A 21,352-nucleotide genomic window follows, 5' to 3' on the forward strand; every position below is an offset into this window, starting at 1 on the left:
CCGGATGGTCACGGCTCCAAGAATCAAACAAAGTGGAAGAATGTAGTTTTCATATTTTATTGACCTCCAAAACTAACAAATACACTTTGAAAAACGTATTTAACAGAAATAAACAATAACTAAACTAAGAAGAACAAAACTAAAAAAGAACTCAAGATACTGTTAACAGGCATTGCCTCTTTCCTAAAGGCCCTGCAACACTCCCCTGGTGTTCCTAAAGGCCCTGCAACACTCCCCTGGTGTTCCTAAAGGCGCTGCAACACTCCCCTGGTGTTCCTAAAGGCGCTGCAACATTCCCCTGGTGTCCCTAAAGGCCATGCAACACTCCCCTGGTGTTCCTAAAGGCGCTGCAACACTCCCCTGGTGTTCCTAAAGGCCCTGCAACACTCCCCTGGTGTTCCTAAAGGCGCTGCAACACTCCCCTGGTGTTCCTAAAGGCCCTGCAACACTCCCCTGGTGTTCCTAAAGGCCCTGCAACACTCCCCTGGTGTTCCTAAAGGCCCTGCAACACTCCCCTGGTGTTCCTAAAGGCCCTGCAACACTCCCCTGGTGTTGTCTACTTCGTAGCTTCAAGCAAACTGAGCATTTCACTCACAATTTGGTTTATGTCCTCCGAAATTCACTCCGATATCCCCCACACCCCCCAAAAAAATAATAAAAAAACACACTGCAAACACCTATACACATGAGCATAGAAAATAAAAAAATAAAGGCAAGGGGAAATAGAAAACTATTGAGATTTGATTCCAAAAATAAAAGACCATGTGATACAGATTACAGGAATTAAACTTAAGTACAGTACAGCTATGTCAGCATTTTGAACAATCATGATTGTGAATTAATTATGCTTCTTTTTTATTTAAAGGCCACTTGCTGGAAGCTACTGAGATGAAGGAAGACAGCAGTAGGCCTATCAGCATTCTGGTGCACATTGGAGACAAAATACATACCGTGTCCCCCTAGCGTCCTGTTACAAACTGTACATGCAAACAGATTTTTATCTGCATGAATCCACATGAAATTTTTCAGAGTTGCAGCTTGTTTAAAGGTACTGTACATGCAAACAGCTTTTTGTCTGCATGAATCCACATGTGGTTTTTCAGAGTTGCAGCTTGTTCAAAGGTTTGACTACAAACTGTGCAAGCAAAGGGCTTTTCACCTGTATGAATCATCATATGTTGCTTCAGAGTGGCAACCCGGCCAAAGCTTTGACTACAAACTGTGCAAGCAAAGGGACTTTCACCAGTATGAATCATGTGTTTTTCACCAGTATGAATCATGTGTTTTTCACCAGTATGAATCATGTGTTTTTTCAGACTTGTATTACAATTGTGAGTTTTCAGAGTGGCAGCTCGGGCATAACTTTTACAACAAACTGTGCAAGCAAAGGGCTTTTCTCCTGTATGAATCACCATGTGTTGTTTCAGAGTGCACACTCGACTAAAGCTTTGACTACAAACTGTGCAAGCAAAGGGCTTTTCATCTGTATGAGTCACCATGTGTTGTTGCAGAGTATCACTACGTTTGAAGGTTTGACCACAAACTGTGCAAGCAAAAAGCTTTTCACCTGTATGAGTCACCATGTGTCTTCTCAAACCTCCAGCATGGTTAAAGCGTTGTCTACAAACTCTGCAAACAACACGCTTATGAATCATCACGTGTTTCTTCATTTTCGCCCTAGATATAAATCTTTTGCTACATACTTTGCAAGCAAAGCGCTTTTCAGTATGAATCCTCCCCATGTGTTTTTTCAGAGTGCCAGAACGTTTAAAGCTTTGACTACAAACTGTGCAAGCAAAGGGCCTTTCATCTGTATGAACCGTCTTCATGTGTTCCTTTACTTTTCCCTTAGTTCGAAAGCTTTTGCTACATACTGTGCAAGCAAAGGGTCTTTCACCTGTATGAATCATCATGTGTGTTTTCAGAGTGGGGGCTCGATTAAACCTTTGACTACAAACTGTGCAAGCAAAGGGCTTTTCGCCTGTATGAATCTCCATGGTGTGTTTCTTCAGAACACCACTTGTAGTAAATCTTTTTCTGCATACTGTGCAAGCAAAGAGCCTTTCACCTTGATGAACGGTCCGCATGTGTGCTTTCAGAGTCTTAGCTCGCATAAAGCTTTGAATACAGACTGTGCAAGCAAACAGCTTTTCGCCTTCATGATGAATTCTTATGTGGCTGTTCATTTGACTACTAGTGGTAAAGATTTGGCTACATACTGTGCAAGCAAAGGGCTTTTCACCAGTATGTATCCTCATGTGTGATTTCAGAGCTCCAGGTTGGTTACAGGTATGACTACATACTGTGCAAGAAAAGGGCTTTTCACCAGTATGAATCCTCATGTGTAGTTTCACAACGGAAGCTTGGTAAAAGCTTCGATAACATACCGTGCAAGCAAAGGGCTTTTTACCTGTATGAATCCTCATGTGTTTCTTCAGGTCTCCATGTGCGGCAAAGTTTTTTCCACATACTGTGCAAGCAAAGGGCTTTTCACCAGTATGAATCCTCATGTGTATTTTCAGATAAGCATTGGAACCACAGACCTTTCCGCACTCTATACAACCGAAGCCTTTCGTGCTTGTTTTTTCACCAGAATGAATCCTCATGTGTTTTTTCAGATTGCCAACTTGAGTAAAGCTTTGACGACATACTGTGCAAGCAAAGGGTCTTTCACCTGTATGGATCCTCATGTGTTTTTTCAGATCACCATTGGAACCAAAGATCTTTCCACACTCTATACAACGGAAGCCTTTCTTACTTTTTTGACTCGTCATCGATGGCTTTTGTTTTAACAATTTTGATTTCTCTTTGAACCTGTTGCTCAAAGGCAATTTTTGTCCTTCCCGCTCATCACTGTCTTCAGTATCAGATTCAGAACAGTGTGAATGCCAGTCATCACTGTCCTCAGTAATGTCAGATTCAGAACAGTGTGACGAGAGGAGCTGCTCATCACCAGTTGGCTGTGATGTCCCACAGTGCTCTACGTCAGCTTGTGTTTTCATGTGTTCAGTTGAGATGCCGGCTACAGGCTCTGTCTCTCGGTTTTCATCATTATCATCTTCACTTTTCACTGCTAGTAATGTCAACGATGACCCTGCAGCCTCCTCTGGTCTTTGAAGTAACTCCTCCTGCTGTTCTTCCTCTTTGATCTGCGGAGGTTCTAGTGTCACCTGGACCAGACTGGGACTCCTCTCCTCCTGTTCATCTTTAATCTGTGGAGGTTCTAGTGTCACCTGGACCAGACTGGGACTCCTCTCCTCCTGTTCAGGGGAAACCTCCTCTGGACACACTGGAAGGAGTGTCAGATCTACAAGGAGAGAGGATGTATGTACTGTAAGAAGAGAACAAATCAATGTATATTCATTCTTCTAATTAGTTTGTTTTGTAATGATTAAAAAATGCATTTGACTTAATCCAGAGTGATTTACATTAAGTTTACATTTACATTTTTGTAAATGTGTCATACTATGACACATTTACAAAAATGTCTGGCAGGAACCTCTCATCTCTGCAATTCACCATTTGTTTGTAAATCATTGCCACACTTTGTCCTACAACAGTGACTCACACTCTGTCCTACAACAATGACTCACACTCTGTCCTACAACAGTGACTCACACTCTGTCCTACAACAGTGACTCACACTCTGTCCTACAACAGTGACTCACAAAAAGAAAATAAATAAATAAAAGAACGTGGTGAGATTTGTCTTTGGGTTTTATAAATAATTAACCAATGAAAACTATTAACACTTTAATCGCTCAGGGTTATTTAATCCATTACATTATAGCGCCCAGTCGATTTATAAACACGGACCCCTTTTCCGGACGGACCGGAAGTTGTTGTTGATGTGTGTGTAGCAGCTAACAATAGCCACACCACTCTAGAGTCGATCGACAACAACGGGAGACAAGAATAAATGTATCGCGACTAGCGACTGGACCGCCGTCTAACACAGGATCTTTTTTCATAATTAGACGGGATGATTTAGATCGCGAGTTAACGTTTTAAGATTTTCGTTTTCATCAGCTAAACAGGGGAGGGAGTTTTTCGATGATGTCTCACTCTTGCACAACACCGAGGATTGCCCAACAGGCGCTCCCAGGCTGTGGAGCCATGCGATCCGTTCTCATATCAATAAACTTCGTCTTTTGGACAATACTTCGTCCTGGGCGTCGGCCGTTACTAATAGAAAGGACAAAGAACTTCATCCTGGGCGATGGGAGTGTTAACAGGAGCTTGTGATTAAATAATAACTACATTGGATCCATTTCCTGAAAAGTAACAGTTTTGTCCACCGCAACGATAAATATGCAACTGTACCGACTAAGGTCATCAACCATTACTCCACATTCAACTGTACCGACTAAGGTCATCAACCATTACTCCACTATCAACTGTACCGACTAAGGTCATCAACCATTACTCCACATTCAACTGTACCGACTAAGGTCATCAACCATTACTCCACATTCAACTGTACCGACTAAGGTCATCAACCATTACTCCACTATCAACTGTACCGACTAAGGTCATCAACCATTACTCCACATTCAACTGTACCGACTAAGGTCATCAACCATTACTCCACTATCAACTGTACCGACTAAGGTCATCAACCATTACTCTACTATCAACTGTACCGACTAAGGTCATCAACCATTACTCTACTATCAACTGTACCGACTAAGGTCATCAACCATTACTCTACTATCAACTGTACCGACTAAGGTCATCAACCATTACTCTACTATCAACTGTACCGACTAAGGTCATCAACCATTACTCCACTATCAACTGTACCGACTAAGGTCATCAACCATTACTCCACATTCAACTGTACCGACTAAGGTCATCAACCATTACTCCACTATCAACTGTACCGACTAAGGTCGTCAACCATTACTCCACTATCAACTGTACCGACTAAGGTCGTCAACCATTACTCCACATTCAACTGTACCGACTAAGGTCATCAACCATTACTCCACATTCAACTGTACCGACTAAGGTCATCAACCATTACTCCACTATCAACTGTACCGACTAAGGTCATCAACCATTACTCCACATTCAACTGTACCGACTAAGGTCATCAACCATTACTCCACATTCAACTGTACCGACTAAGGTCGTCAACCATTACTCCACTATCAACTGTACCGACTAAGGTCGTCAACCATTACTCCACTATCAACTGTACCGACTAAGGTCATCAACCATTACTCCACATTCAACTGTACCGACTAAGGTCATCAACCATTACTCCACATTCAACTGTACCGACTAAGGTCATCAACCATTACTCCACTATCAACTGTACCGACTAAGGTCGTCAACCATTACTCCACTATCAACTGTACCGACTAAGGTCATCAACCATTACTCCACATTCAAATATAGATTTGATAAATAATATTTTGACAGTAACAATTAAGATGCCAAATTGCAAATATAAAATTAACCCATTTAGTCTCTAAACACTGCAACTAACGATTATTTTCATAATCGAGGAATCGGCCGATTGTCTAAACAATCAATCTATTCATTGTATTATGGCTTATTTCATCAATCATCCTCTTTCAATCTGCAAAGCGTGTGTTTCATAAAATCCACCGTAGACATGTTATGAGCTACTTGTCTGTCAAGAAATTCTGTGCAAGTGTTGGAGTTTAGAAGCACTCGTCGAAGTCACTGACCGGCCCTGCGTACCACCCGTTTCAAATTTGCACATAATGCAGGAGGCAGCAGCGCGACCAGTTAATAAAATCGAGCGCTTCCAAACTCCAACACAAAAAGAATCACCTGCACAGAATTGTTTGACAGAAAGTAGCTCATAACATGTCTATGGTGGAACGCTTTGCAGACTGAAAGAGGACAATTCAAGCTTTCCCTACAGCTGCAATGTTGGTGAGTTTAACATTGTTTAATACAAGCAGATCGCAAAAGCAATTTGGATGAGTGGGGAGTCAATGGAGGGTATTGCAACTCTAGCCCATTTTGACCTGAGATCAGATTCTAAAAATGTCTTCTACATCCTGACAGTTTTCTGAAAAAGCTATGTTTCTATGTCAGTGGTTCTTGGATTTTTCAAAAATAGCAGACCTACAAGCTCATAGCGCGCCACCACTATGAGCTTGTAGATCTGCTATTTTTCAATAGCTAAAGCATAACATAATGCACCAAACACCAAAAGGGGTTCCCGCCCAAAATGGGCTAGATTCACCCTATTGTAAAAAAAATCTAGAGTTGCAACTTGCAGCTACTCTTTCCCCAGGAAAGAAATAGTAGGTGGAAGTGAAATTGTTCACATTAACACTGTACGGCTGCTAACATGACAACGACATGCTAAGAACAGCTTTGCAAACGAGTCCTTGGACATCAATATTCAGCTCTAAGACTGTAAAGCCCTGACCACAAGAACAATATTCAGCTCTAAGACTGTAAAGCCCTGACCACAAGAACAATATTCAGCTCTAAGACTGTAAAGCCCTGACCACAAGAACAATATTCAGCTCTAAGACTGTAAAGCCCTGACCACAAGAACAATATTCAGCTCTAAGACTGTAAAGCCCTGACCACAAGAACAATATTCAGCTCTAAGACTGTAAAGCCCTGACCACAAGAACAATATTCAGCTCTAAGACTGTAAAGCCCTGACCACAAGAACAATATTCAGCTCTAAGACTGTAAAGCCCTGACCACAAGAACAATATTCAGCTCTAAGACTGTAAAGCCCTGACCACAAGAACAAAAACGAACTCCTGAACAGCTGGGAGGAGATCGCCCAGTCTTTGTTTGAGGGGCCTATATACAGGTTTAATGTTTGTGTTTAGTTCAATGTTTGTTTTAAAAACGCCATTGACAATGACGGGATAATTTACGTAATATTTACCCCAACACAAACATTAAATTCCATTGATTGATTGATTGATTGATTTATTAACAGTTTGCAGAATTACAGTAGCCTACATTTCAAGTACAACTCAATACAAAAACTGTTAACAGTGAGTGGACGACACCATAAAGCACAACTTACTAACGATACACAACTATAATAAACTTTATTTGTATAGCACCTTTCATACATAAATGCAACTCAAAGTGCTTCACAGGGCAGTACATATAGCAATAAAACACAGGCAAGCAGTTAGACGGATGAAACAATGGTAAAGAGCAAACAACAAAAAAAGCATAAAAACATAGATGGACGAGAAACAAAGCACACCGCAAAAGGTCAGAATAGAGAACTCAACTAAAACTAAAACTAAAACTCAATTAAAAGCAAGAGTAAAAAGGTGAGTCTTGAGTTGAGCTTTAAAAATGTCTACAGAGGGTGCGTGTCTAAGTTGAAATGGAAGTCGATTCCAGGCTGTAGGCCCATAGAAGCAGAAGGCTGCCTCACCATACTTTTTTGTAGACATTCTTTCAGGCACTTCAAGCAGGCCAGCAGTGGAGGACCTGAGGGGGCGGTTAGGAACGTATCTGGGTAGGCATTCGCGGAGGTATGAGGGTGCAAGACCGTTTAGGGATTTATAAACAAGTAAAATAATTTTAAAATCAATCCTAAAAAACACCGGGAGCCAATGTAGTGAGTGTAAAACTGGAGTAATATGATCTCTCATCTTAGTTTTGGTTAAAACCCTAGCAGCCGCATTTTGAACAAGTTGGATTCTGTCTGTTGACTTCTTTGGCAGGCCCGAGAGGAGGGAATTACAGTAATCGAGACGCGAAAAAACAAAAGCATGGACCAATGTTTTAGCATCATCTAAAGATAAATATGCTCTTATACGTGCGATGTTTCGAAGATGAAAGAAAGCTGTCTTGGTAGCTTGATTAATATGCGCATTAAAATTCAGATCTGAATCGATAATAACCCCTAGGTTCTTTACTGTCGACTTACTTCCTACATTTAGGTTACCGAGTTTATTTTTTATCAATTCTTTTTGCTCATTAGAGCAGTAGAACGTAGTAGTAGAACGGACACATGTTTCTTGTCGGCGGATACCCTGAGATCATTGATTACTTTTACAAGTGCCGTTTCAGTGCTGTGCCCTTTTCTGAAACCGGATTGAAATGTATTATGTATATTATTGTTCTGCAGAAAAATGTCTAGTTGGAGAAAGATGATTTTTTTCTATTACCTTGCCCAGAAAAGGGAGATTGGAAATTGGTCTGTAATTTCCCAACACAGAGGGATCAAGGTTATTTTTCTTAAGTAGTGGCTTAACTACAGCCGTCTTCAGTGAGTCAGGAAAGATGCCTGATTGTAAGGAGCTGTTTACAATTTGCAGGATTTCTCCAAGTACACACTCTAGCACCTCTTTGAGGAAGGGGGTGGGAATACCGTCCAGTGAACATGTGGATGAGGACATCTGCATTATGGTTTTGCGGAGTTCCTCTTCCTCGACTGTATGGAAAGACGCCAGGCTTCCCCTAGGGCGAACAAGCGAGGCACCATTTGCTGTGTTTGCAGCAGCTACATTTATGATGCCAGCTCGAATGTTAATGATTTTGGCATTAAAAAAGGATGCAAACTCGTTGCACTTAGCAGTAGAGGCGGGAAATGATTGCTTGTAAGACTTGGGAGGGTTAAGTACACGTTCAATAGTGGAAAATAGTACTTTTGCATTTTTCTTGTTCTTAACAATGATGGCCGAGAAATATGCCTGCCTAGCCAAGCGCAAAGCTCTGTTGTAGGTAGCTGTTGAGATCTTAAGAGTCTCTAGATTGATCGTGTTTTTATTTTTTCTCCAGACACGCTCTGTTCTGCGACAGTGTGTCTTAAGTGAGCGTGTATGCTCATTTATCCAAGGTGTTATTTTGGAGTTGCATTTCTTTTTGGTTTTTAACGGAGCCACTATATTAAGGGCAGATTCTACTTTGAAATGAAATTGTTGGACCATATCATTCACTATATAGTCTTACTAACTATACACAACTATATAGTCAACAGGAAATCATCATAGGAAGTAAAAAGGGAAAAGAAACCAATACAGTGAGGGGGGAACAGGGGTGGGGGGGGGATTCAGATTTTACGGGGGCCAGTTTCAATTCCCCCCCCCCCCCCCCAATAGTTAATTTAAATCCCCAATCATTTTTTCATTCCAAACCAGCAGTCAGCAACGCAATAGCGTTAACATAATCATAATGAGAATATATTTGATCAACAAAGTGCTTGTAGGTCCATTATTTTCTGTGTGCGAGGTCCACACACACCGAAGTATAATGTCTCCATACAAAGGACAGCTCTGCAAGCTCACAATGCATTGCATCAGGGGGCGCATTTTACCTTGTAGATCTGTTCTCCCAGACCCAGTTGCACCGTAACGTCACTTAAGGGCGACTGCCCGCATTGCATTTTCATGATGCAGGCAGACAGGCAGAAAGTAGCGAAAATATGAAAAAGCAGTCAACTTTAGCAAACTTTTTTCAGTGGGGCCACCAAGGGAGACCAAAGGCCACATGATGAAGGCGAACGGGAAGCTACCGCTAAAGGCTCATTCATAGTCTGGATTTTCGGTGGTGAGGTGACCACCGAACTACAACATGACTCCACGTTATTTCAGCTCCGGTGGTCACCTCACCACCGGAGCGGTGGTCACCTCACCACCGGAGCGGTGGTCACCTCACCGCCGGAGCGGTGGTCACCTCACCGCCGGAGCGGTGGTCACCTCACCACCGAAAATCCAGACTATGAATGAGCCTTAAGGAACCACCTTCAATCGAAAATAACACCGCTCATATTTGCAATACGGCTTTACCGCAACAGGTGGCGAAGAAGCACCAAACGCATTAGGTGTGCTATGTGGGACTACCTTGGCTAATTCGGGCATGAAGCCAGCTCACTTACGTCGGCACCTAGAAACACATCATCCAGAACTATGAGAGAAAGAAACGAGGGCAAAAAACAGCAGCAGACAACGATAGACAAAAACGGTTCAGTCTATGTAGCTGATTTGAAATGCTCGTATTTGGTGGCAAATAGAATTGCTAGAATTAAAGAAGCCTTTCGACATTGGAGAGACCTTGATACTGCCATCAACACAGGACATTTGTCGATAAATGACACATTCCTCTCTCTGATAACGCAGTAAAAAGGAGAATTGATGACATGGCTGGATGTTGAGACACAGTTATTTGAAAGGATTTGTGCATCTCCATGGTACGGTGGTGGACAAAAGTAAGACTCAACACGTCGAATGTCGTGGGTCTTCCAGCAGGACAACGACCCAAAACACACATCAAGAAGCACCCAGGAATGGTTCAACAGAAAGCGCTGGACTGTTCTATAAGTGTGCCGGTAATGAGTCCAGATCTCAATCCCATTGAACACTGTGGAGGGATCTGAAAATGGCAGTTGGAAGGAGGCAGCCTTCTAATCTGGGTCAACTGGAGCAGTTTGCAAAAGCAGAGTGGGCCAAAGTGCCAGTAGAGAGATGTAGGCATCTAGTTGAAACCAAAAGCAGAGTGGGCCAAAGTGCCAGTAGAGAGATGTAGGCATCTAGTTGAAACCAAAAGCAGAGTGGGCCAAAGTGCCAGTAGAGAGATGTAGGCATCTAGTTGAAACCAAAAGCAGAGTGGGCCAAAGTGCCAGTAGAGAGATGTAGGCATCTAGTTGAAACCAAAAGCAGAGTGGGCCAAAGTGCCAGTAGAGAGATGTAGGCATCTAGTTGAAACCAAAAGCAGAGTGGGCCAAAGTGCCAGTAGAGAGATGTAGGCATGTCATTGAAACCTATAGGAAGCGTTTGACAGCAGTTATTTTCTCCAAAGGCTGTGCTACCAAATATTGAATTTAAGGTGTCAATAATTTTGTCACAGCAATTTCTGTGTAATCTATTATTTAAAATGAAACATTAAGTTCTGATTATTAGTTCAATAAAGAATGTTGGGTACTAAATACTTTTGCCAATTTCAACAGACAGTTGAGTTGTTTGTTCTTTATGTGCAAGGGTGCCAATATCTGACTGACGTGGAAAATAAGGCAATATTACTACCTTATGACCGTTATATTTATGAAGAGGATATGCAAAGAGGATGTACTGTGTGTGTTTTGTCACTCGCAACAACAACGACTGGAGAAGAAACCTTCAAAGCCTTGGATGAATATGCTTCTGGTAAACTGGATTGGGCTTTCTTTTACATTTTTATCCCACAATTTTGTAACCCATTTTTCACCCCTGTGTCAATTATCTAATGTGATCCTGGGCTCTACACACCACACCCTCCGCCAACCTAGTCCCCATATATGGGGGACATGGACTTGAACTCATGCCTCCTTCATGCCTGAGTGTCCAAGTCGCTCCTTTACACCTGACAGGGGGGAGTTTCCCTGGTTTGACGTAGCGCGTGGAAGGAACACGTTATTCCAACTAGTTCCTTTCCCCTCCATCAGGTGCCCCGGCTGGCCAGGGGGAGGCAGTTTAGAGACCAGGATTACTGCATGTTTTTTGTGAGGGTACCTACCCTAGGGGACACGGGGAGAACATGTGAGGGTACCTACCCTAGGGGACACGGGGAGAACATGCGAGGGTACCTACCCTAGGGGACACGGGGAGAACATGTGAGGGTACCTACCCTAGGGGACACGGGGAGAACATGCAAACTCCACACAGAAAGGCCCTTTCGCCAACCCCGCCTCGGGTATGGGCACTGATGACGCGGAGGAGGAAACACGCCGCCAGCGCCCACAGCGTCCCGAGCGGGAATCGAACCCAGGACCTTCTAGCTGTGAGGCGACAGCACTACCAACTGTGCCACCGTGCCCCTGGATCCGGCTTTCTGTGTTGGAGTGTGCACAGATGGTGCTGCGGCGATGATGTCTGGCTTCACAACTAGACTGAAACAGGATGACTGACCACCTGTCTGGCTTCACAACTAGACTGAAACAGGATGACTGGCTTCACAACTAGACTGAAACAGGATGTCTGGCTTTACAACTAGACTGAAACAGGATGACTGACCACCTGTCTGGCTTCACAACTAGACTGAAACAGGATGACTGGCCACCTGTCTGGCTTCACAACTAGACTGAAACAGGATGACTGGCCACCTGTCTGGCTTCACAACTAGACTGAAACAGGATGCCTGGCTTCACAACTAGACTGAAACAGGATGCCTGGCTTCACAACTAGACTGAAACAGGACGACTGGCCACCTGTCTGGCTTCACAACTAGACTGAAACAGGATGCCTGGCTTCACAACTAGACTGAAACAGGATGACTGGCCACCTGTCTGGCTTCACAACTAGACTGAAACAGGATGACTGGCCACCTGTCTGGCTTCACAACTAGACTGAAACAGGATGACTGGCCACCTGTCTGGCTTCACAACTAGACTGAAACAGGATGCCTGGCTTCACAACTAGACTGAAACAGGATGACTGGCCACCTGCCTGGCTTCACAACTAGACTGAAACAGGATGTCTGGCTTCACAACTAGACTGAAACAGGATGTCTGGCTTCACAACTAGACTGAAACAGGATGTCTGGCTTCACAACTAGACTGAAACAGGATGTCTGGCTTCACAACTAGACTGAAACAGGATGTCTGGCTTCACAACTAGACTGAAACAGGATGCCTGGCTTCACAACTAGACTGAAACAGGATGTCTGGCTTCACAACTAGACTGAAACAGGATGACTGGCTTCACAACTAGACTGAAACAGGATGTCTGGCTTCACAACTAGACTGAAACAGGATGACTGGCTTCACAACTAGACTGAAACAGGATGTCTGGCTTCACAACTAGACTGAAACAGGATGTCTGGCTTCACAACTAGACTGAAACAGGATGCCTGGCTTCACAACTAGACTGAAACAGGATGCCTGGCTTCACAACTAGACTGAAACAGGACGACTGGCTGCCTGTCTGGCTTCACAACTAGACTGAAACAGGACTGTGAGGTCACTCACTGCATCAAACACCGAGAGATGCTGGCAAGTAAACACATATTAGTCCAATAATTAAATGACAGAGGTTTGACAAAATTGGATTATTGGATAGGTTTCTCAACTGATTCTGACAGGACATTAGGTCTACTAGCCAGGGTGATTCTGACAGGACATTAGGTCTACTAGCCAGGGTGATTCTGACAGGACATTAGGTCTACTAGCCAGGGTGATTCTGACAGGACATTAGGTCTACTAGCCAGGGTGATTCTGACAGGACATTAGGTCTACTAGCCAGGGTGATTCTGACAGGACATTAGGTCTACTAGCCAGGGTGATTCTGACAGGACATTAGGTCTACTAGCCAGGGTGATTCTGACAGGACATTAGGTCTACTAGCCAGGGTGATTCTGACAGGACATTAGGTCTACTAGCCAGGGTGATTCTGACAGGACATTAGGTCTACTAGCCAGGGTGATTCTGACAGGACATTAGGTCTACTAGCCAGGGTGATTCTGACAGGACATTAGGTCTACTAGCCAGGGTGATTCTGACAGGACATTAGGTCTACTAGCCAGGGTGATTCTGACAGGACATTAGGTCTACTAGCCAGGGTGATTCTGACAGGACATTAGGTCTACTAGCCAGGGTGATTCTGACAGGACAGTTGAACTGTGAAAAAAAAGGGGGGGTTTTCTTCAAATTATTTGTTCGGTCCAATTTTTTTGGTTTGTTGTCATGATTTGTCACAACTCCAGTTCATTCCCTGTGAATATAATCATTTTAATAAATGCACTTATTTCCACAAAAGCTGGTGTCTTTGTCTTTTGTATGTTGCGACTCTTGCCCTAGACACAGAAGGTCATAACAGTGTGTGTGTGTGTGTGTGTGAGACTCACAGGCCGTCTCAGTGTCAGGGCAGTAGGTGGGAGTCATGCAGGCAGCAGTCCTCCAGGGGGCAGCAGAGCTCAGGTCCTGACTCAGGGCGGCTGAGTCCTGACTGGATAGACGGACATCACTGGTAGACATCTGCTTCACTCACACACACACACACACACACACACACACACACACACACACACACACACACACACACACACACACACACACACACACACACACACACACACACACACACACACACACACACACACACACACACACACACACACACACACACACACACACACACACACACACACACACACACACACACACACACACACACACACACACACACACACACACACACAATATTCAAATTAGCCATATTGTAATTAAAATAAATGTAGTTGCACATTGCTCATATGAATGAGAACAATCACACCTGTGTGAAGTGAGGGGCGCTAATATATTAAAGTCTAACTCATGTTGATCAGGTGATGTAATGATGATGTAAAACAAATGGTGCCAACACAAACATTAAACGCCATTAACAATAAAGAGACAATATGACGTAATGAGGCACATTATGACGTACATTTTCCCTTCATTGTCAATGGCTCTCATGTCCAGGCATGGAACAGGGACCACATGGCGTTTAATGGCGTTTAATGGCGTTTAATGGCGTTTACAAAACAAACATGGAACTAAAGACAAGCCTGTGCCTCAAAAAATATACATTTACAGTGGTTGCCAAACCTTTTCATGTCAAGGACCCCCAAATTGACCCTCATTAGCCCGCGGACCCCCCATTAGAAGAGCCCGCGGACCCCCCATTAGAAGAGATATGCCAGGGAGGGACCCCCACTCATTAGCCCGCGGACCCCCCATTAGAAGAGATATGCCAGGGAGGGACCCCTCATTAGCCCGCGGACCCCCCATTAGAAGAGATATGCCAGGGAGGGACCCCCACTCATTAGCCCGCGGACCCCCCATTAGAAGAGATATGCCAGGGAGGGACCCCCACTCATTAGCCCGCGGACCCCCCATTAGAAGAGATATGCCAGGGAGGGACCACTCATTAGCCCGCGGACCCCCCATTAGAAGAGATATGCCAGGGAGGGACCCCTCATTAGCCCGCGGACCCCCCATTAGAAGAGATATGCCAGGGAGGGACCCCTCATTAGCCCGCGGACCCCCCATTAGAAGAGATATGCCAGGGAGGGACCCCTCATTAGCCCGCGGACCCCCCATTAGAAGAGATATGCCAGGGAGGGACCCCCCATTAGAAGAGATATGCCAGGGAGGGACCCCCCATTAGAAGAGATATGCCAGGGAGGGACCCCCCATTAGAAGAGATATGCCAGGGAGGGACCCCCCATTAGAAGAGATATGCCAGGGAGGGACCCCCCATTAGAAGAGATATGCCAGGGAGGGACCCCTCATTAGCCCGCGGACCCCCCATTAGAAGAGATATGCCAGGGAGGGACCCCTCATTAGCCCGCGGACCCCCCATTAGAAGAGATATGCCAGGGAGGGACCCCCTATTAGAAGAGATATGCCAGGGAGGGACCCCCACAAGAGAAGGTTTGTGTTACAGCTCTAGCAGTGATTCTCAACCATTTCATTTCAAACCATAAAAAACCAACATGAAAAAGAATGGTGAACTTCAATACGTTTATTGCTGCCTTTCTCTCTCTGGCAGCTTCACAGACAGTAGCATTTACACAAATATTTACATCGCTACGATAACAATGTTATGGGGTCTGGGGACCCCCAGGGGTCCTTGAGGGAGTTCCAGGGGGTCTGGGGACCCCCAGGGGTCCTTGAGGGAGTTCGGGTCCTTGAGGGAGTTCCAGGGGGTCTGGGGACCCCCAGGGGTCCTTGAGGGAGTTCCAGGGGGTCCCCAACTAAATGATAGTTTGGAACCAAATGGACCCTTATGGGTCTGTAACTCCGAGAGTGTACACATGGAACGAAATAGACCCGTTACGGTCCATTTGGTTCCATTTGTACACTCTCAGCATTGAATTAGCATTAATTTTACAATATAAATTGAGGGTCCCAGAGATAGAAATGCCATTAAATGGGGGGTCCTTGAAATTAAACTGGTTGAGAATCACTGCTAGAGCTGTAAAAATATACTCTTATGGCAGGGGTCCCTGGCATATCTCTTCAAATGGGGGTCCGTGGGCAAATAAGTGTAAATGTGGGGGTCCTTGACATGAAACAGTTTGGTATGTGAACGCTTATGTAGACGTTAACGTTGTAAATGGAGAAAACAGGCTGAAGTTGCATCATGACTGTCATCAGGGCTAACACGTTGTGACGTTAGCATGCTAACGGTGGCTAACTGAGAGCGGCAATAGAACACACAAACCAGAGCCTTAGATATAGACAGAGTTACGACAACTGCGTTCACTTCATGGGGCTTCAGTCCAATGGAGGCTCTCCTACATAGACTTCTATTGGTCACTTCATGGGGCTTCAGTCCAATGGAGGCTCTCCTACATAGACTTCTATTGGTCACTTCATGGGGCTTCGGTCCAATGGAGGCTCTCCTACATAGACTTCTATTGGTCACTTCATGGGGCTTCGGTCCAATGGAGGCTCTCCTACATAGACTTCTATTGGTCACTTCATGGGGCTTCGGTCCAATGGAGGCTCTCCTACATAGACTTCTATTGGTCACTTCATGGGGCTTCGGTCCAATGGAGGCTCTCCTACATAGACTTCTATTGGTCACTTCATGGGGCTTCGGTCCAATGGAGGCTCTCCTACATAGACTTCTATTGGTCACTTCATGGGGCTTCGGTCCAATGGAGGCTCTCCTACATAGACTTCTATTGGTCACTTCATGGGGCTTCAGTCCAATGGAGGCTCTCCTACATAGACTTCTATTGGTCAATTCATGGGGCTTCAGTCCAATGGAGGCTCTCCTACATAGACTTCTATTGGTCACTTCATGGGGCTTCAGTCCAATGGAGGCTCTCCTACATAGACTTCTATTGGTCACTTCATGGGGCTTCAGTCCAATGGAGGCTCTCCTACATAGACTTCTATTGGTCACTTCATGGGGCTTCAGTCCAATGGAGGCTCTCCTACATAGACTTCTATTGGTCACTTCATGGGGCTTCAGTCCAATGGAGGCTCTCCTACATAGACTTCTATTGGTCACTTCATGGGGCTTCAGTCCAATGGAGGCTCTCCTACATAGACTTCTATTGGTCACTTCATGGGGCTTCAGTCCAATGGAGGCTCTCCTACATAGACTTCTATTGGTCACTTCATGGGGCTTCAGTCCAATGGAGGCTCTCCTACATAGACTTCTATTGGTCACTTCATGGGGCTTCAGTCCAATGGAGGCTCTCCTACATAGACTTCTATTGGTCACTTCATGGGGCTTCAGTCCAATGGAGGCTCTCCTACATAGACTTCTATTGGTCACTTCATGGGGCTTCAGTCCAATGGAGGCTCTCCTACATAGACTTCTATTGGTCACTTCATGGGGCTTCAGTCCAATGGAGGCTCTCCTACATAGACTTCTATTGGTCACTTCATGGGGCTTCAGTCCAATGGAGGCTCTCCTACATAGACTTCTATTGGTCACTTCATGGGGCTTCAGTCCAATGGAGGCTCTCCTACATAGACTTCTATTGGTCACTTCATGGGGCTTCAGTCCAATGGAGGCTCTCCTACATAGACTTCTATTGGTCACTTCATGGGGCTTCAGTCCAATGGAGGCTCTCCTACATAGACTTCTATTGGTCACTTCATGGGGCTTCAGTCCAATGGAGGCTCTCCTACATAGACTTCTATTGGTCACTTCATGGGGCTTCAGTCCAATGGAGGCTCTCCTACATAGACTTCTATTGGTCACTTCATGGGGCTTCAGTCCAATGGAGGCTCTCCTACATAGACTTCTATTGGTCACTTCATGGGGCTTCAGTCCAATGGAGGCTCTCCTACATAGACTTCTATTGGTCACTTCATGGGGCTTCAGTCCAATGGAGGCTCTCCTACATAGACTTCTATTGGTCACTTCATGGGGCTTCAGTCCAATGGAGGCTCTCCTACATAGACTTCTATTGGTCACTTCATGGGGCTTCAGTCCAATGGAGGCTCTCCTACATAGACTTCTATTGGTCACTTCATGGGGCTTCAGTCCAATGGAGGCTCTCCTACATAGACTTCTATTGGTCACTTCATGGGGCTTCAGTCCAATGGAGGCTCTCCTACATAGACTTCTATTGGTCACTTCATGGGGCTTCAGTCCAATGGAGGCTCTCCTACATAGACTTCTATTGGTCACTTCATGGGGCTTCAGTCCAATGGAGGCTCTCCTACATAGACTTCTATTGGTCACTTCATGGGGCTTCAGTCCAATGGAGGCTCTCCTACATAGACTTCTATTGGTCACTTCATGGGGCTTCAGTCCAATGGAGGCTCTCCTACATAGACTTCTATTGGTCACTTCATGGGGCTTCAGTCCAATGGAGGCTCTCCTACATAGACTTCTATTGGTCACTTCATGGGGCTTCAGTCCAATGGAGGCTCTCCTACATAGACTTCTATTGGTCACTTCATGGGGCTTCAGTCCAATGGAGGCTCTCCTACATAGACTTCTATACATTATACAAGTCTATGTAGGTCCAGGCAACAGCCCAGCTGTAATGATCGACTTAAATCCCTTTATTTTAGATTGTTTTGTAGTAATAGTAGGCTACAACATAAACATTACAGAGACTTTAGTTTGCAATACTTTTAAAACAGTTGCCATGTTGCCTAAAATAGCTCTTATTTGCACCGCCGTCGTTGAAAACAGTGGGCCTCATGCGCCAATAAGTTCCTATCTTTTCCTCTTACATTTCTTCCTAAGTGAATTCCTAAGAGAAGTCCAGTCAGATTCATGAAACGTTCTTAAGTAGGCAGAATTGTTCGTAAGCATGTTCTTATGATGATGAATCCAAATCCTCGTAACTTGAAGGGGTGTGCCAGTTCATTCAAATTATCATAGGTAGACGCCCCACATATCCTAATTAGCATCCTAATTACCATAGGGAACCGCCCCACCAATCCCATATAAGGCATTGGGAATTCACTTTCCTACCTGTGTTCACCCAGGTGGGTGTAGTTTTGCATGACTCCATGGCCTTGCCTGCAGTCACACCTGTGTGTGATTGCAGCACACAGAAATCACAGGACTTCACACATAGAAATAAAGTTGAGTGAAATCAAGAATACCTAAACTAAAGTCTAAAATATGGTGGAACACCAGACTCCAAACATTAAAAATCAATAATACTGTGGAGGTACTGAAGTGAACAGAAAATGTCAATATTTCAATATTTTCAATAATCATGAATGTATTTCATTATTTATCTCACAATAGTCAACTTGGGGGGGGGGGGGGGGGGGGGGTGATGTTGGGTGCATGGGGTGGGGGTTATGTGGTGGGTATGGTGCGTTTGTTTGGGTTGGGTACTCTAAACCAGTGGTTCTCAAACATTTTCATGTCAAGGACCCCCAAATTGACATGCATTCTCCAGACCCCCATATGAAAATATTTTCTGCTAGGGAAATGTTTTGAAGATTTATCAAAATGTTTCGAAAATAGCCGATCTACAAGCTCAAAATGGGCAGTAATGGGACGCGTTTGTGAGCTTGTAGATTGGCTATTTTCAAAGTATAAAATGGGATTAAAGTGGTAAATGTTCCATATTTTGCTGTGGACTGCCTGGAACTTCCTCAAGGACCCCTTGAGGTCCTCAGACCAAACTTTGAGCATCATGCAGATGGCGCTGTTTGTCCTTTATGTTTTCAGATTGCACTTAAGAACGAAAAAGGCACCCTAAGAGTGCTCCACAGTGTGCGTAGATTCTATTCTTACCTACGAACAAATCACAGCTAAGAAAAGATTGAGGGATCCCAAAACCTTCTTAAAAACTTCCTAAGTGGGTCTAAGAACAAATTTCCTCTTAAGAACTTCTTAAGAACGGTTGGCGCATGAGGCCCATTGTATTTCCAACTCCAGCTCGTCCCTCTCCACCCAGGCTGGATTAGAACAGCGCTCGGTTTCTGCTCCCTCAATGTCCCAACTCTTCTAGTATATGGCTCTGACACAAACAAAACACTCTTATCAACCAAACGGACAACAATAATAATAAACACAGCTTTGACTCACCGCTTAGTGCAGATATACATTCATAATCACCATGGTTACGCAACGTAAACAACCCCGCAGACCAGAGGTGGTTTTGTTGTTGGGGAGCGTTAGCATTAGCATCAGACTCCTCTTCCTCTGCAGGGGAGAGCAATCGATGATCAAACTAGGCTCGACAAGCAGATCACAGATTAGCCGATAATTCTTTTTATTTTAAACAGGACTTGACTCTGGATTTATCAAATCCTGTGTTGAGGATCAAGACTAGCATAATTTAATGAGCATGCACTTTATAAACACAAAGTGAGACCAAAACCAGACAATAATAGTTCAAATGTTTGAATACACGCACGCGCGCACGCACACAGTGACACATGCACACGCACACATGCACACACACGCGCGCGCGCACACACACACACACGCGCAGTGCTTAATTTCAGCCGGAGCTTGGCGGAGCTCAGCTCCGGCAAGCGTCACTTGAGCTCCGGCACCTGTCACGTGAGCTCAATTGAGCTCCGGCACGTGTCAACCTGAGCTCCCCTACCTGTAGAGGCAGCTCCGGCACCTGTAGAGGGCGCTCCGCTAACTCAAAATGCACCTACACAGTGTATTTTTTTCATGGGAGGTCAGGTCACTTTTCCCGTGACCCGTCCGTAATGGGGGAAATGCGCAACAAACAAAAATAAACGGAATCGTATTGTTGTTGTGAACGTGAAGTCAGCGCAGAAATGAGCAACCGGCAGCTACTCCGCCCAGCCCCTCGCCCCCGCCACCACCCGCAGCGGCTGTTGTGGATGATAGCGAAGAGGACATGGGGAGAAGTGGGGACAGTGACTCGCCGTCAGAAACACCAATAACAACCCCACCACCACCACCACCTGCAGCCGCGGCTTGAGTCAAGCGGGGACAGTGACTCCGCATCGCCGCTAGAAGATGATGATGATGATGTGGAACCAGTGGAAAAGAGACCCGGGACAGACATTATCTGGACCGCAGAGCAATTTAATATCCACAAAACAAAGCACCCATGGATAATTCGAAAAGGAAACAACTTTGGCTGCACAGCGTGCGGTCAGGTAGGGAAAAAATGTGCAGGAGCCTGTGTGAAATCAAGTCACCACCGTGGACAAGAGAGAGAGAGAGAGCGATCGTCAGCTGTTTCCAGGACCAGCGCATATGTTCTAATTTTCTTATGACATTCATACATTGAAAATTATGATTGTTCTACATTGATGGGTGCAATTTGCATATAATAAATAAATGCACTGTCTGTTTGGAAACAGAAGCTCCTTGTTGTTTGGCTTATATTCTGAGGCTTTGGATAATGTCGGGGAAAATATAGTCTCGTCAATTAAACTGTGAAGCTTGCTGCAGCTCCTACATTTTGTGTGGTAAAAAAAGTGTTTGTGGGT

The 21,352-nt window shown here is 44.8% G+C and overlaps 2 long non-coding RNA genes across 2 annotated transcripts in view; one reads left to right on the forward strand and one right to left on the reverse strand.

Moving 5' to 3' along the window:
• Positions 1-10,870, forward strand: part of LOC306928454 — a 109,582-nt gene extending 98,712 nt beyond the window's left edge. Inside the window, exon 2 of the long non-coding RNA XR_013790694.1 lies at positions 10,185-10,870. This is a non-coding gene — a long non-coding RNA (uncharacterized lncRNA). The remainder of the gene's footprint in view (positions 1-10,184) is intronic.
• LOC306928453 lies at positions 1,222-20,096 on the reverse strand. The gene is made up of 3 exons (XR_013790693.1): positions 19,959-20,096; positions 13,792-13,921; positions 1,222-3,307 (listed from the first exon to the last, which is right to left on the reverse strand). It is a non-coding gene; the product is annotated as an uncharacterized lncRNA (long non-coding RNA).
• Positions 20,097-21,352: the final 1,256 nt, after the last annotated feature.

The sequence above is a fragment of the Electrona antarctica genome, assembly GCF_951216825.1.
Source record: "Electrona antarctica genome assembly, chromosome: 8".
NCBI classification, from domain to species: Eukaryota; Metazoa; Chordata; class Actinopteri; order Myctophiformes; family Myctophidae; genus Electrona; species Electrona antarctica.